Raw genomic sequence first — 17277 nt, forward strand, 5'->3', positions numbered from 1 at the left:
AAAATTATTAGCAAGTTTGATGGATCTCCATGGGTTCTGTTTTCATTCCAAAACTTTGTCTGATGGATTGCTTTTTTTACATTTTATTTATTTGGGTAAATTTGCTATTATCGAAGGGAATGCTTTATTTATTAGTATTTTTTTGCATTCTTATTATCTTTCTTTTTTACACGATTTATTTATTTTTATTTTCTTTATTTATTTTGTTATTATTATTATATTAATACTTATTTTCATATTTGTTTTTATTTTTATAATCTAACATTTTTTACTTTCTAGGGGTGCTTTCAATGATCAAAGGTAAACAATTCGTATCAAATACTTTTAAATTTTAATTTTAATTTTTAATTTTTGTAATTAAAGACAACCGATAAATTAATTGGTACCGAAAGAGCGGTTCAAGGGTGCTAATCATTCATTGATCGTAACTGACTCCCAAACCTAACACATTTTGGGTACAACGCAGATCAGGTAAGATGGTGTCCGACCCATCTAATTTTTTTTTTAAAATGGTCGATGACGACTCCAATTCGTTTAATACAAGTTGAAGTTCAAATTCAGGGCCCAACTGAAAGACAGTTTCGACAATAATGTAAACGGATAATCAATCTATAAAATCCAATTCAAATAGTTCTCTAATTAAATTTTATTATATCTAGTCAACAATTTAGTGTTCAGTTCATACGACCACTAATTTTGTTTAGTAGAAAAGGACTACTTTGAAACATATGAATAGTCTAGTGATCATTTCATAATTTTCAATAGTTAAAGGACTCAATAAAATAATATCATATAATTAGAAATTATTTTATAATTTTTAATAATTGAAGACTAAATAAAATAATCGAAGATCATTTGTATAAGTTACCATTCTTTTTATTACTATCATAAACGGCTTTCATTAAAAAATAAAAGAAAAACGAGAACAAGAACAAATATATATAATAGATCAACATCTGGTCAAGAACTTATTTGATACACATTATATTTATTTTATTTTTAAATCTTAAAAATTCGAATCATAACTTTTAAGTAATGAAGTCATAAATTGTTAAATCAAAAGTGTAAATTTTTAATATAAAAAATATAAAATTTAATTTACACAGTTTATATATTAGATAATCTATTTGATCCTCTATTTTCTAATCATTCAACCGTATTTCTTTTTGAAAAATGAAAACTAAATTTCATTAATAAAAATAAAGAAATCCGAATTACAACATACCGTAACATAAAGGAAAAAAAATGAGAAATATAGTTACCAAAATCTTATACAAAAATTAAAATTTTAAATTCAAATATACGAAGAAAAAAGAAACACCCATTTGAGAATAACGGCCAACATAAAGAGAACTCATTAATCTTCATAAAAACTTATTGTCTCTATTTAAAATTAAAAAAAAAAGGAAACCTTAAGGATAAACTAAAACAAAGGATTTAGTATAAAAAAATAAGATAACTAATAATCATCGACAATTAACAACAAATATTAAATCAATGCCACCATTAACTAAATAAAAAGAAAAAATGTGACAAAAAAATATTAAAAGAAAAACTAGGTTTAAAAAATCATTCAACAATACTATAAACATATAAAATTAATGATCATATATATATATATATATATATATAGAATATGGATTTCCCAAATTGGGAAGACTAAGAAGGCTGAAAGTTGGATTCTAGGCCCAACCTTGATTAAATAGGCCGGTACTACTCCTGAGGAGCCCCTAACCTACACTCTATTTTAACACCCAAAACCAAAACAGCAATTCAAAAGCATTTACAAAGTCCATTTTACTACTTTAATTTTAGATATTGAATTTTAATTTATATATCAATTTAATATTTTTTCGATTAATCTTAGCTTATCATCAATCGTCATCTTTAATTAAATTAATATCAAAACACTTGCATTCACTCTCATCTCTTCTCCTCAGATTAAATTAAATTCTCCATAATAATGATGATGTTTAAGGATTAAATGGATAGAATTTGTAAATATAAAAAGTTATTTTAAATTAAAATCAAATTAATAAATTCTGAGTATTAAATGTTTTATTATTTAAATTCATAGAATGTTACCATAAGAAATGATAGTAATCATTGATTTCAAGATTAAAGTCTCTAAGAGCTCCTTGGGTATCGATTCACATATAGATGTAAGATATTAAGGGTGAACTTCTAAAATTTTAAAAAATGATAAATTTATAAAATTTAAGGAGGCGAAAATAAATTTTTAAAATTTAGAATATATGACACCTTCCTCGATCCATCCACGTGGTATCATATTTATGGTCACCCATATGTGGAACCAACATTATTTGTCAATCACTCATCAATTACTCCCACATTGAATCGAACATGCAATGACCAACGAAATATGTCGTTGATGCGTGAACCACTTCTCTAACCCTCCACCAGAAACCTCTCCTCTTCTTCTAACCCTCTCTCCGTACCCTTTCAGCAACGCTTCTTTGATCGTTACAATTCTTACCGGTGGCTTTACTGTCACGAAAAATGGCAACTTGTTAGCTCAAACCCTAATATGAGTTCACTTAACTCAATATGAATTACATCAATCAGGACAAATTTACTTCTAAGTTATTGATTCATCACGACACAATTGGTACATTTTTTTACTCTAATTTTTTCTATTTTAATTGTTCTCTGTCAATGTTAACATTTTGTTTTGCTGTATTATCTTCAACAATATTGACAGTGACAGACACAAATTTTTATATTATGTGGTGAACTTTTAAAATTTGAAGAGGCGGACTTAAAAAAATTATAGGAGACAAAAATAAATTATCAATAGAAAATATAAAGAACTTTTTCTAAATTATGCGATAATTTGAAATTTTCAAATGGGTAATTATCCGCCGCAATCCCCTTATCCATCCCTAACCATAATGGCTCCCAATGTAATCACATAAGTTTCCTTCAACTTCATGACATGTCCTTATGACTAAAACATCAGAGTTATTCATGGACATGGTGATTCTCTCGTGAAACGTTAGCCCTTCACCGAAAGGGTGCGGCACAAACAACAAATTTTACAGCTCCTTGACACACAACACGAAGGATGATGAAGCATAACCGGGTGGTGGTGAAGCCAGCTCTACCATCGTTATAGGCCTATCGGTCCGTTCATTCCATGCTAGAACGAGAACGATAGCGATCGACGACACCGCTGAAACCACTTTGAAACACATTGTTTTGGTTCTGAATGGCCTAGCCACCTTGGGTATCCAATGAGCGTTGTCGAAACAAATCAGCTTGGGGCTAATAGATTTGATGAGGCTCTTGAGTTGGTTAATGGTGAGGTCCATGTCGTAGGCGAAGAAATTGGGATGGCTAGGAAGGCTGAAAGTTGGTTTTTAGGCCCAACCTCGATCAAATAGGCCGGTGTTTGCTACTTATCATAATCATACTGATGATAATTTATTGGAACTTAATCTATGATATCTATATATTTATAAGGGTAAAACGATACCAAATACCATTAATCTTCAGGCCTGATATCTTTTTTGTAACTCAATTTTAAATTGTTTCAATTTTAGCATTAAATTTTAGTTCTTGGTTCAATATAAGTATAGGTCGTTAAACCGTTAATAGACATATGACGTGGTAGTTTGGTGCAAACGTGGAACTTTAGCCTGTGTATTGATTTTGTTATCGAACTTTAAAACACTTCAATTTTAAGAATTGGATTTTAGTTTATGTATCAATTTGGTTCCTTTCGATCAGTTATCGCATGTCACTGGTCGTCATTCGCGACCAGATCAATATCAAAATGTTTGTATTTCACTCTTCTTTCTTGTCCTTGGTTTAAATTGAATTCTCCTTAATGATTATGATGTTTGAGGATTACATTGATAGATTTTGTAAATACATAGAGTTAAACTCGTTAAATTATTTTATATTAGGACCAAATTGATAGAATATATACATTTAAAAAACTAAATATGTTATTATACTATACCATATCATCATTTCTATTATCTTTTTAACAGCTAATTACCAAAGAATAAAAATAAAAACATTACAAAAATTAAAATTTTAATAGTTAGATGATCAAAACAAAAAATCAATAATAATTAGATGACTGAATGGATAATTTATTCTTAATATAATATACATAGTATATTTCATATATAGAATATTCAAACATTTCATATTTTAAACTATGGAGACGACATTATTAAAAGAGAGTCTTATATTGTAGCCATAAATTGTAAAATGTTAATAAAAATATCAAAAATAAAAATAATATGAGCCTAGTGACCTACAACTTTGATCCAAAATGTCAAATTAATGAACATCCCCCTACAGGTCTTCAATTAAACTCATGACTGATCTCTGTGGTTAATAGGAGTGTTGCTTTTTTAGATCCTAGATTCGAACAATTGTATTTATAGGGTGTGTAATACCAATTATTAAAAAAACTTTAAGCAGATACTACCTAGTAATCAATACAGAATATTAAAAAAACTACAAATGTTAATGGCATTCAATAAATAAATAGTAGCATTAGACCCACATACTTGTATAGGAGGAGAAGCACCCTCAACCATTGCTTTATGTCTTCTTTGAACCTAAACTTTAGGTGATCTAAAAGAAGAGAATAAAAAGACCCAAACTTTCCTCCAAAAGCCATTGATGTGCAATCACAATTCCTTAATTTCAACTAAAATGAGAATTCCAAGGATTCTTCACCACAGAATACCCCTTCAATGAAAGCATAGTTTTATTCATTTAAATAATTGAACCTACAATCATACCTCAAAAGGAATCTCTTCTTCTTCTCTGGAAAATTCCCAATCAATCATAGAGTATGAGAAGTCATGTGATCTAAAATGATTGAAAACTAGACAATCAATTCCCAATAATTATTTTATTGATTAAGAATAGTATTCCCTTATTTCAAATATAAGCTAGTGAGATCACAGAGGATCATTTGATTTGAACATGACGGATTTTGATTTGATTCATTCTTATAAGATTATGATTTATATCGTTTTTTAAATTTTCGAGTTTGAGTCGGATTATATTTTATGAAGGATCATATTTGGATTTAGTATTAGTCTCGACTCGGGTCTGATCAAGTTTTTACACCAGTATTTAGGTCTGGTGAAACCTTTCTAAATCCAAGTTGAATTAAATTTCAAATTGATGGGATATACTTCTTGGGTCGGGTCGGATAAGATTAATAAAAAATCCAATACATGACCATCCCTAAATGGGATCAACTATCATTTAATCTAACAAGATGCTATATTATATCACATAAGTAAGATCGGAGTTTGACTTCTGATAATATGAATAGAGAAAAATAGGTTGGGAGAATCTCACATATCTTTACATTACTTGATCTAGATTAATTGATTAATAAATCAAATACCGATTATTACATTTTAAAAAACTATTGGAACAAAATGGGGGGACATTATTAATTTATATAATTGGACATACATATTACCACCAAAAAGATCCTCGAGGAATATCTACTTTCCCCACATTCTTAACTAGTTGTTAATTCCACTTGTCCGAATAGATCCAATGCTAAACCTACCTTCCCTACCCCTCATTATCATAATAAATAAACGAAGGGAGTTATGTATCAAGTAATTGAAGAGCCAAACCTACCTTCCCTACCCATTATTATCATCCTCGTAGACATTTTATGACAAGATGAGTTTGCACCAATTATGTAGCAAATTGAAAGTTGTATCGATGGCATACCTTTTGTAACATCAATGTGGTCCATGTTTTCTTTTTCCATCTATTTTCCTATTTCCCTTTCTTTTCCTTTTGGATTCATGTAAAACTAATACTTACCCTTTTTCGTAAAGGAACAAATTAGATTACATTATCAACATTGTTGGAAAGATCAACTTTAAAATTGAAGACGACATTGTTGGACAGAATGACTCGAAATCTCAGAAAAATGAATATGCATAAATCGTAAAATAAACATGAAAAATAATCTAATTACATCAAAATTGAATTATTAGACTAACGTTTCGTTTTAATTTTAGTTTGATACTCCATCGTTAAAAATTTACATAGATAATATTAAATTGTTTTTTCCTTTTTCGATATTTCACGTATCTTATAATATAAATTTTACATCTTCTATATTAATATCCTCGTTTCCCTTCAATATAATAATCATTCACGTCCATAGTGGAATACAACATGTAAATAACAACAAAGATTAAATAGAAAAACGGGGGACCACAATTAAAGTAGGATAGGCTGGCTAAGTAGACAAGACAATTAAATGGTACCACGTGATGACCACAACACAACTCTTTCACTGTCCTCTCAAACAACACTGATTCGGTTCAGTACAAAGCACCAAACATTCAAAAACAAACATTTAAAGACATCCGTTCACTTCACTGCACGTAAATAACTCATACTACTTTTATAAATTTGGGTAATTTTAAAATATAAATTTAACTATTAACTTTTAGGAGGACCAGAAATATAGATTTTCCATTTAATTAAAAGCTAATAGGAATCAATGGAGACATTAAAGCACAATGGGGCCATTAAGCTAGGGGATAAAGGTGCTCCCATCAGCCTCGCTTTTGTAAAAGCACGTTTTTAAAATTACGAGATAATTATACATTAATATTTTTAAAATTTTCTTAATTTATTAATAGTGTATACATATCTGTAGATATAGTTATTAAACCTAAAATCTTTAGAGAAAATAATTTTCCCTCTAACTAATAAAACCAAAGTTCTATAAAAATAATTTTAACATAACATACTTTTAATAAACCAAATATTAAATATGTTCTAGTAATAATGCATGTGTAATTCTAAAATTTAGGCACGAGTTCAATTCTCATGTTTTTCTTTTATTTCTTTTCAAATGCACTTTTAGATAAAAGGTTCATCAAATATATCAAAAGTCTACATTATTATAAAATTTATATTTTAGTTCATATGTTTTAATTTTGTGACATTGTATCTCTTTAATGTTTTTTATTTAAAATATTGGTCCATCCACTTAATTTCTGTTCAGTTTTGACGTGGCATTTGTTTCTAGATTATCATATTCTTCATCAATAATTAGGGTTTTATTTCCTATTTCCATGAACCATCATTTTTCATTGTCTTTTGTTGTCATCTTAGACATTAACGAACTTGTCTTATCATCCTCTATCACTCTATTAAATTATATTTTCAGAATTCATAAAATTAAACTTATGTAGCATGTTTTGAGAAGATAAATAACATACCTTGAAATCAGACCCATCAAACGATCATCGAAGAAGATTGAACAATCAGAAAGTCACGGTTTTAGATGAATTTTTACTGATTTTAAGTAGGTTTCATGAAAATAATATAAAGTGAAAATAATATGAATGTTTCAATATCAAACTTATCGTAAATGTTGACCAAAGGAAGATAACAGCCTTGTCATCATGTTGTTACTAATTTAATGATACAACAATAAATGAAAACGAATTCGAAATGCCTCCATTGAATTTTTTATAGTGTAATGAACGAAACCCTATTTATCTTCAAATGTAATAATGATACGATACAATGTCGCAAAAGCAATATAATGCAAACTATAACACAATAATGATACTATATAACATGTAGACACTAATTTTCGTCCATATTTTTTATTATTATTTTATACATATATACCTATACATATTATATGGTTTGCAAACGGTTTTTGAAAATATATATATAATATATAGTTTTTAAAAAGAAAACATTTTGAAAATATGGGTAATATATAGTTTTTTAAAATATTTTTGAAAACTATATAACATATAGTTTTTAAAACATTTTAGAAAATAAATATAACATATAGTTTTAAAATCATTTTAAAAACTTATATAATATATAGTTTTAAAAACATTTTTGAATAAATTATATAATATATAGTTTTAAAAACATTTTTGAATAAATTATATAATATAGTTTTAAAAACGTTTTTTAAAACTTATATATTTTTAAAACATTTTGAAAACTATATAATATAGTTTTGAAAACTTTTTTAAATATAATATAGTTTAAAAAATATTTTGAAATATATGTATTATATAATTTATATTATATCAGTATTATTATTTATTTTCTTTTTATTATTTTCTTTTTATGTTTTTTTTTCAGGGTCCAAACAGTCCAATAAGTCTCGAGGGCCTGATCCAACCTAAAGTTCAAAGTTAGGGTTTCAGCATATGTTAAGGCACCGCACGAATCAACGGCAAAAAAGGGAAAGGGCACAGGTCAATCTGGACCGTTGGATCTGACCCAATCCAACGGCCAGAAAGCAAGTCAACATCCAGAAGCAATTTCAACGGCCAGAAGCATCAGTCGTCACCGGAAATGAAACCGGTCAAACATGCAACAAACACGTTCCATAACAGAACGCAAATCTCGCAAGAATCGAGTCACAACAGCTCAGTCTCCCACAGGCCGAAAATCGCGCCACCACACGGGACTGACCCATCCCGTGAAGTTCGGTAACGCTCACCGGCCGAGAGAGTATAATACCCCAGACAGAACGGGACAGGGGGATCCACGCAAATCTCAGAAGCATAAACATAGTAAACCAAATAACCAAAACAAGATCAACGAGAAACCCAAACGAAACACAAAGCCATACATAATCGCAACCATCAACCAAGAGCAAAAGCATAACAATAAACACAAAAAACCCATCGAAAACAAGTGAAGCCGAAGTCAACAGTATCCAAAGGCGAAGGCTCGGAGTGCATCTCGCCGAAGAAACCACCGGGAAAGTGAAAGGCCATCAAAGGTAACATTTTCTGGGTAAGAGGTTGTAAGGTTTTTGTGTGTGGTTGGTGTTTGTATCCGAAAAGAGAGAAAGGAGGAGGAGAGAACGGCCAGATTAGGGAAATGAGGGAGAGTGATAGCCAAAATCGCATATAAGGGGTATATAAACCCCCCAAAACGACGCCGTTTAGGTGAGTCTAGGGCATCTCTCGGGTCAACGCATGGGTAAACCGTGTAGAGGGGGCCTTACTTTGTATACGTTTCATTTTGGCCACTTAAAGGAAATCATATTTTACGTTTCAGTCCTATTTCACTTAAGGAGATCTTTTGTGTTCCAATTCGACCTTCTATTGCCATTTTATTCCTATTTAGTCACTTCTACATATTTTATAACTATTATTATTATTATTATTTCTATTTCATTATTATTTTCTGTTTTTATCATTTTTTTTCGGGATTTATATACATACTTATATATATATACATGTATAGTCGTTTTTTTCTTTTTGATTTATTGTTTAATTGATTTTGTATATAGTTTCTATTTATTTATTACAACTATCTTATTTTTTTTATGTTTTTCTATATATATATATATATATATATATATGTATATATTATTATTTTCGCCTTATTATAAATTTTTTTTTCCTTTTCTTTCGACTTTTTTTTTGATTCATTTAATATTTATTTATTGTTATTTTCCCCCCTAACGTTTTTGATTTTTTAGAAGAATTTTAACAAATCAGAGGTAAACAATTCGAATTGAATATTTTAAATTTTAATTTAATTTTTTATTTTCGCGATTAAGACAACCGACGAATTAATTGGTACCGAAAGGGCGGTTCAAGGGTGCTAATCCTTCCTTGACCGTAACTGACTCCCGAGCCCGACACATTTCTGGTACAACGCAGATCAGGTAAGATGGTGTCCGACCCACCTAAATTCGTTTTAAAGTGGTCGGTGGCGACTCCAATCCCTATTTTTCAAGTCGAAGCCCAATTCCGGGGCCCAACCGAAAGACGGTTGCGACAGCTTGGCGACTCCGCTGGGGACAGGTAAGTGAGTCAGGCCGAAATTAATTTCCGGTTGTCTTTTTAGCGAAAATTACAAGTCTAAATTTTAATTTGTTTATTTGATTCTAATTATTTACCTTTGGTTATTTTTTAAATAAATAGTTGTACTAACGTTTTTTTAATGATTTCAGATTTTTTCAAAATTGTCATCTCTAAGCTCTAAACCCGAGCTCCAAACCCGTTTTAAGTGGGGGTGAAAGCGACGCATTGGTGTGAATTTGTTCACCGCATATGCCTAGCAAGTAGCCTTCGGGATTCATATACCTTATGCCTTCGTGTGAATTTATTCTCCGTATGGGCATAAGGGAATGTGTCCTCTCGAGTTTAACTTAGTCCACACAAGCTTGTAATGAGCTTAGGACTAAGGGTCTGGCAAGCCCAAGGGGGCACCGGCAAGGAGAACTCGAGTACCTTTTTAGAACCTAAACCGGGAGAGTACAGGGAATTAGAGCCCACCCCGAAACCTCATTCCAAACCCTAGGATGTTTTATTTCCTACTTTATTTTCGGCTCAAAAGCATGCGAACTAGACAAATATGCGGTTAGGATTTGTTTGAAATTAGCATGCGGGATAGAGATCATGTCCGGGTAGGAATTAAAGCATGTGGGGTAGATATCATGTGGGGTAGGATTTTTTCATTTTTGTTTTGATTTACCTCACTAACTCTTTTTATTTTTGTTTTCTTTTATTTTATTTTCATCATTCGCATCATTTAAAATGAGGTGTTGATCCACAAAAAATGTGTTTGTTAAACATGAATAATTTGTATTAATGGATAAAGGGGTTATAATACAAAGAGATAAAAAGCTCAGAAGTCCAGCCGTGGTCAAAGAATACTCAGAGGCAAAGGTTGCAGGGGCAAGACGAGGAAAATGTTGCTGGCCCAGAAACTCCTTTTGAAAACTACGATGACAAGTGGCGGAACCCCAGCTAAGCTGCAGACCATTAATTGATGAATTCCAAAAACAAGTCGACAAACTTCGGATGGAAGGCTCCAAAGACACTTTTGTTTGGAACAAGCTCGGTAGAAAGTGAAATTCGGAGATGCAGTCCTTCGAGATCTTTTTTTTTTTGGGGCAAGCATCTCATTATTTGCACATTTTAGCCAAAGGAGCCGGAATGGTTCGACAGGATATTCAACTAGTGAAAAAGACGAATCAATTTGTCAGAAGCTGTACAGGATTTGTACCATCAAAAAAGGTTTTTTGTCTCTTCAGATGTAACACTTTTGTCACCAATAAGGGTTATTCAGAATAACAGGCACATTTTTTGGATCAATGCCTCAGACATTTCATGCATCATGCATTTAGACATTTTGCATTTCGTTATTTTCTTTGCATTTTGTTATTTTCTTTACATTCACATTAACTAACATATACATATCTCATCAAAAGGAGTAAATACTGGATACACCGTCTCAAGCATTGGACACACCCCATCCACATAACACTCGTTTGAAGAAGAAGAGGATGGAAGCCAGAATTACACAAATCGAGGAGAATATGTTAAAACTACAAAAAGAACTAGAAGACAAAATAAACCAGAACAGTCGAAATACTCTGGAAACAATATCAAAGAACCAAGAGTCCTTGGTTGATCAGATCGTTGCCAAGTTAGTTGGCCTACAACAGACCAGTGCGCCCGGGGCAGGTTCACCGGAAGGGGTAACTATACAACCTACCCCGCAAGTGGTTATCTCACCTGAAATCCTACCAGAACTTCGAGGGGACTCATCTGCTGCAAAAACAAAGCCCTCGTCCTCTGTATTTAACCCTATGAACAATCCGGGGTATTACCATATACCGGGTTTGGACGAGGATGGCAAAGCGAAGAAGATGGAGGAAAAAATCAAACAATTGGAGAACCAAATGAAGGTAGTCAAAGGAGACCATGACTACCATGAAATTGATGCAGCAGAACTTAGTCTAGTCCCGGACTTAGTTCTTCCTCCGAAGTTTAAGTCCCCGGAGTTCGAGAAGTTTGACGGAAACAGTTGTCCATCCGCTCACATCACCATGTTCTGCCGAAAGATGACAGGATATGGAGGAAACGACCAATTCCTGATCCACTGCTTCCAGGATAGTCTGTCGGGCTCAGCCATTCGGTGGTACAACCAGCTAAGCCGATCAAATATCAAGACCTGGAAGGACCTGGCCAAATCATTTCTGGAACAATACAAGCATAACAATGACATAAGGCCAGATCGAGTTATGCTACAAAACATGGAAAAGAAGCATAACGAGAGTTTCAGGCAGTACGCACAAAAATGGAGGGATTTGGCTGTGCAAGTTCATCCACCGTTAGATGAAAAGGAAACCCGGAAACTTTTCGTGCAGACTCTGAAGGCTCCATACTTCGGGCATCTGGTGGCGATCACATCAGGAAGCTTTTCAGACTTGATTATGGCCGGAGAAATGATTGAGTCGGCCATAAAGCAAGGCAAGATTAAGGATGGGGAAGCCAGTAAGAAGCCTCCTATGAGGGAGAGGGATGGAGAGGTTAACAACATCAAACACTACAGCAAAGGTGTTACAATCTCCAGCCCAAAATCAACTGCAGCTGTACCGTTAGGTACTTCTAAACAAGATTCCAAGAGGGAAAGGGAACATTTCGACCCAATTCCCATGACCTACAAAGAGCTTTACCAGCAACTTCTTGACACCCATGTGGTGTCACCATATCCAGTAGAACCCATGAAGCCCCCATACCCCAAGTGGTATGATGAGAATGCGTATTGTGAATATCACGGCGGAGTCCCAGGGCACACAATTGAGAACTGTTACGCATTCAAGAGGGTTGTACAAAAGATGCGTAACCAGAACTGGATCGACTTCAACAACTTGGGGGCATCCAAGTGAGGAATATCATTTCATCATTTGAGGCATTCTGTTTGACTTTGTTTTTCTTCCATTTTTTCTCAAGTTTTTGTAAGAACATTTTAATCAAATTTATGTTACTTTAAAAGATGTTAAGCAATGGATCATATTTGCAAATTTGCAATTCTTTGCATATCATTTGAATTAAGAAACTCTGTAAGCGGTTCAAAGTTACGAATCTTTGACGAAGTAACATGATTTAAAACAAGGACTTTGACCTTATCCAGAATATACCCTCAAACACCGTACCCCGCTCTTGCAATTAACCAATATACCCTTTTCCTTTCATAAGGTGCGGACAACATGGGGCATCATTAGCATATGACAATTACTATGTTTTTTTATTTAAGATGTTCAATGACGATGATGATCTTTACAAATGAAAGAGTCGAGTAGGTGAATCCAGTTTAGGTCAGTTGCTTGAAAATTGAGCTCTAAAAATGAATTTTTTTTTTTTAACAACACCTAGACTATAACAGGTTCTTCTTGACAATCTTAAGAAATTAAATCCGTAAAAACTGAGCTATTCCACTAAGGCAATTGGTTATAGAGGAAACTTGAAAGCCCTGACCTTATGAGTAGATTACGTTCAAACCATGACATTGCTCGGACACTTGGCAATTCGGTGTTTGCTCCACTGCTCTTGTCAGGCTGAAGACTCTGTGATGAGATGAACCCTTCAGTTAACTTGATAAGAGTGATTATAATATTAAGTTGTCCCTCTAAAGCAATTGGTTAAATGCCCCGGCTTTATGGATTCAGCTAGCCAGATAATGACAAGTTAAATCAAATTTATCTAAGCAAGAAATTTTCGGTAAAATGGACTAAGGGAGTTAAGGAACACCTGTTATAGTCAACTACACACGAGCACTCAAGAATCTCATTTTTAAGACCGATATTTTTTGCACTGCCTTTGTTGGAAGAACCTGCAAATCTTGAACAAATGAAAGATTCCAGAGGATTGAGATAAAAGATCTAGTAATTGATCATGCTAGTTGCGTCATTTTGTCCGCACCCAATTAAAGTACCAAAGCATGCTCTGATATTTAAAAAATGACATTTTTTACCAAAAAACCTTAGAAAGGAGGCCAACCTAAAGCCGACTCGTCCCTTTGAACATTTGTCAAAGATTTGTAACTCTGAATGCGTTAAAAGAGCTCTTGATTCCTTTGATATTTTTTGAACTCACATTTACAATTTGATTCAATTGCGAACAATACTTTACAACATTTTTATCATTTCTCTCTCTCGAAACAAGAAAAAGGAGAAAAACGTTTTCAAACAGAACAATCTCAAATATGAAATGTCTGTAAAGCCCAAGCTCGAGAAGCAAATGGGGCACGATCGATTCCATGGACCAGATTGGCAGGCAAAGCACGAGACTCCATCCAAGAAATAACACATAATTTATTCATGTTGCATGCATCTTAGACATACTTAGGTGCATCACATCCATCATTTTAGCATGTATAATTTTGCAGCTTTCAGAGTCAAGCTTCGACTTCAGGATGAAGGCTACTCGACTTGCAAGCACCTTTAAAGAACGATGGTGTAACTCAGCAGCAAGAAGCTACACCTCAACCGACTCTACATATCTACAGATCTTAGAACCAATTTCATATGGGTTCGAGAACCAATTCAGATCAAATTCAGTTCAGCTCAACTCAACAATGAGCAACATGTTTCCAGTTTATGTCTTCAAGCCAGATTTCAATTCCACGATGGAAAATATCCGGCTGTCAGAATTTATCCGTAGGTTTTCCCAGACTAGCTTAGGGGGACCACCGGAAGGATCATGACCGTTTTCGACCCGTAAAGGGAAGTTTTTTTTAACAAACTATTTGCAGCTTAGCTCAAGGCCAGAAGGGCTACCTGCCACCAAGACCTTCGAGTTCGACTACGCTCAGCTCCAAGGCACATCATTTGCAGAATAGCTTAAGTCGAGAAGGGCTATCTGCCAAAGACCCTTAAGTTCGATTACACTCAGCTTCGAGGGCACATCATTTGCAGCATAGCTTAAGTCGAGAAGGGCTATCTGCCAAAGACCCCCGAGTTCGATTACACTCAGCTTCGAGGGCACATCATTTACAGCATAACTCAAGGCTAGAAGGGTTATCTGTGACCAAAAGACCTTCGAGTTCGACTACGTTCAGCTCCAAGGCACATCATTTGCAGCATAGCTTAAGTCGAGAAGGGCTATCTGCCAAAGACCCCCGAGTTCGATTACACTCAGCTTCGAGGGCACATCATTTGCAGCATAACTTAAAGTCGAGAAGGGTTATCTGCCAACCAAAGACCTTTGAGTTCGACTACGCTCAGCTCCAAGGCACATCATTTGCAGAATAGCTTAAGTCAAGAAGAGCTATCTGCCAAAGACCCGAGTTCGATTACACTCAGCTTCAAGGGCATAACATTTACAGCATAACTCAAGGCTAGAAGGGTTATCTGTTAGCAAAAGACCTTTGAGTTCGACTACGCTCAGCTCAACAGCACATCATTTGCAGTATAGCTTAAGTCGAGAAGGGCTATCTGCCAAAGACCCCCGAGTTCGATTACACTCAGCTTTGAGGGCACATCATTTACAGCATAACTCAAGGCTAGAAGGGTTATCTGTGACCAAAAGACCTTCGAGTTCGACTACGCTCAGCTCTAAGACACATCATTCACAATATAACTCAAGGCTAGAAGGGTTATCTGTCAACCGAAGACCTCCGAGTTCGATTATATTCAACTTAGAGGCAAATCAAGTTTACAGAATAGCTCAAGGCAAGAAGGGTTATCTGTCAATAAAATTGTCGAGTTCGATTCCAATAAACTCGATGACACCTCAATCACACTATTGTCCGGCTGCAATCAAGGTTTTCAAGTCGAGAATAACACCTGGGTTAACCGTGCCTTAGTGACAATAAACCGTTTTTCCGGCAGTATAGCTTAAGAAGAGAAAAACTATTTGTCAACGAAGACCTTCGGAGTTCGATTTTATTCAGCTCGAGGGCCTATCAACCACAGGGTGGAGTCAAGAGACTACATTCAAGTCGAATTTTCCAACCCAGATCTTTAAACCGAGAAGAAGACCGAAGTTGACTACAATTTGGAAACGAGAAGCCACATCCAGATTCAAATTCCGAATTGCAGCTTCAATTCCATATCATTTCAATGTAGACTCGACTTCACGACGGAGGAACCATCTACAACTCAATTCGACAGGGAGTTATTCTTCAACTCCACCGAACGAAAATTTGTGTCTTTTTGTCTTTGTCCTATTTTTCGTTTCACGAAAAAGGATAAAGAGGGGCAGCTGTAGACACTAATTTTCGTCCATATTTTTTTATTATTATTTTATACATATATACCTATACATATTATATGGTTTGCAAACGGTTTTTGAAAATATATATATAATATATAGTTTTTAAAAAGAAAACATTTTGAAAATATGGGTAATATATAGTTTTTTTAAATATTTTTGAAAACTATATAACATATAGTTTTTAAAACATTTTAGAAAATATATATAACATATAGTTTTAAAATCATTTTAAAAACTTATATAATATATAGTTTTAAAAACATTTTTGAATAAATTATATAATATATAGTTTTAAAAACATTTTTGAATAAATTATATAATATATAGTTTTAAAAACGTTTTTTAAAACTTATATAATATTTTTAAAACATTTTGAAAACTATATAATATAGTTTTGAAAACTTTTTTAAATATAATATATAGTTTAAAAAATATTTTTGAAATATATGTATTATATAATTTATATTATATCAGTATTATTATTATTTATTTTCTTTTTATTATTTTCTTTTTATGTTTTTTTTCAGGGTCCAAACAGTCCAATAAGTCTCGAGGGCCTGATCCAACCTAAAGTTCAAAGTTAGGGTTTCAGCATATGTTAAGGCACCGCACGAATCAACGGCAAAAAAGGGAAAGGGCACAGGTCAATCTGGACCGTTGGATCTGACCCAATCCAACGGCCAGAAAGCAAGTCAACATCCAGAAGCAATTTCAACGGCCAGAAGCATCAGTCGTCACCGGAAATGAAACCGGTCAAACATGCAACAAACACGTTCCATAACAGAACGCAAATCTCGCAAGAATCGAGTCACAACAGCTCAGTCTCCCACAGGCCGAAAATCGCGCCACCACACGGGACTGACCCATCCCGTGAAGTTCGGTAACGCTCACCGGCCGAGAGAGTATAAATACCCCCAGACAGAACGGGACAGGGGGATCCACGCAAATCTCAGAAGCATAAACATAGTAAACCAAATAACCAAAACAAGATCAACGAGAAACCCAAACGAAACACAAAGCCATACATAATCGCAACCATCAACCAAGAGCAAAAGCATAACAATAAACACAAAAAACCCATCGAAAACAAGTGAAGCCGAAGTCAACAGTATCCAAAGGCGAAGGCTCGGAGTGCATCTCGCCGAAGAAACCACCGGGAAAGTGAAAGGCCATCAAAGGTAACATTTTCTGGGTAAGAGGTTGTAAGGTTTTTGTGTGTGGTTGGTGTTTGTATCCG

The sequence above is a fragment of the Hibiscus syriacus genome, unplaced genomic scaffold (genome assembly GCF_006381635.1).
Source record: "Hibiscus syriacus cultivar Baekdansim isolate YM2019G1 unplaced genomic scaffold, ASM638163v2 tig00110782_pilon, whole genome shotgun sequence".
NCBI classification, from domain to species: Eukaryota; Viridiplantae; Streptophyta; class Magnoliopsida; order Malvales; family Malvaceae; genus Hibiscus; species Hibiscus syriacus.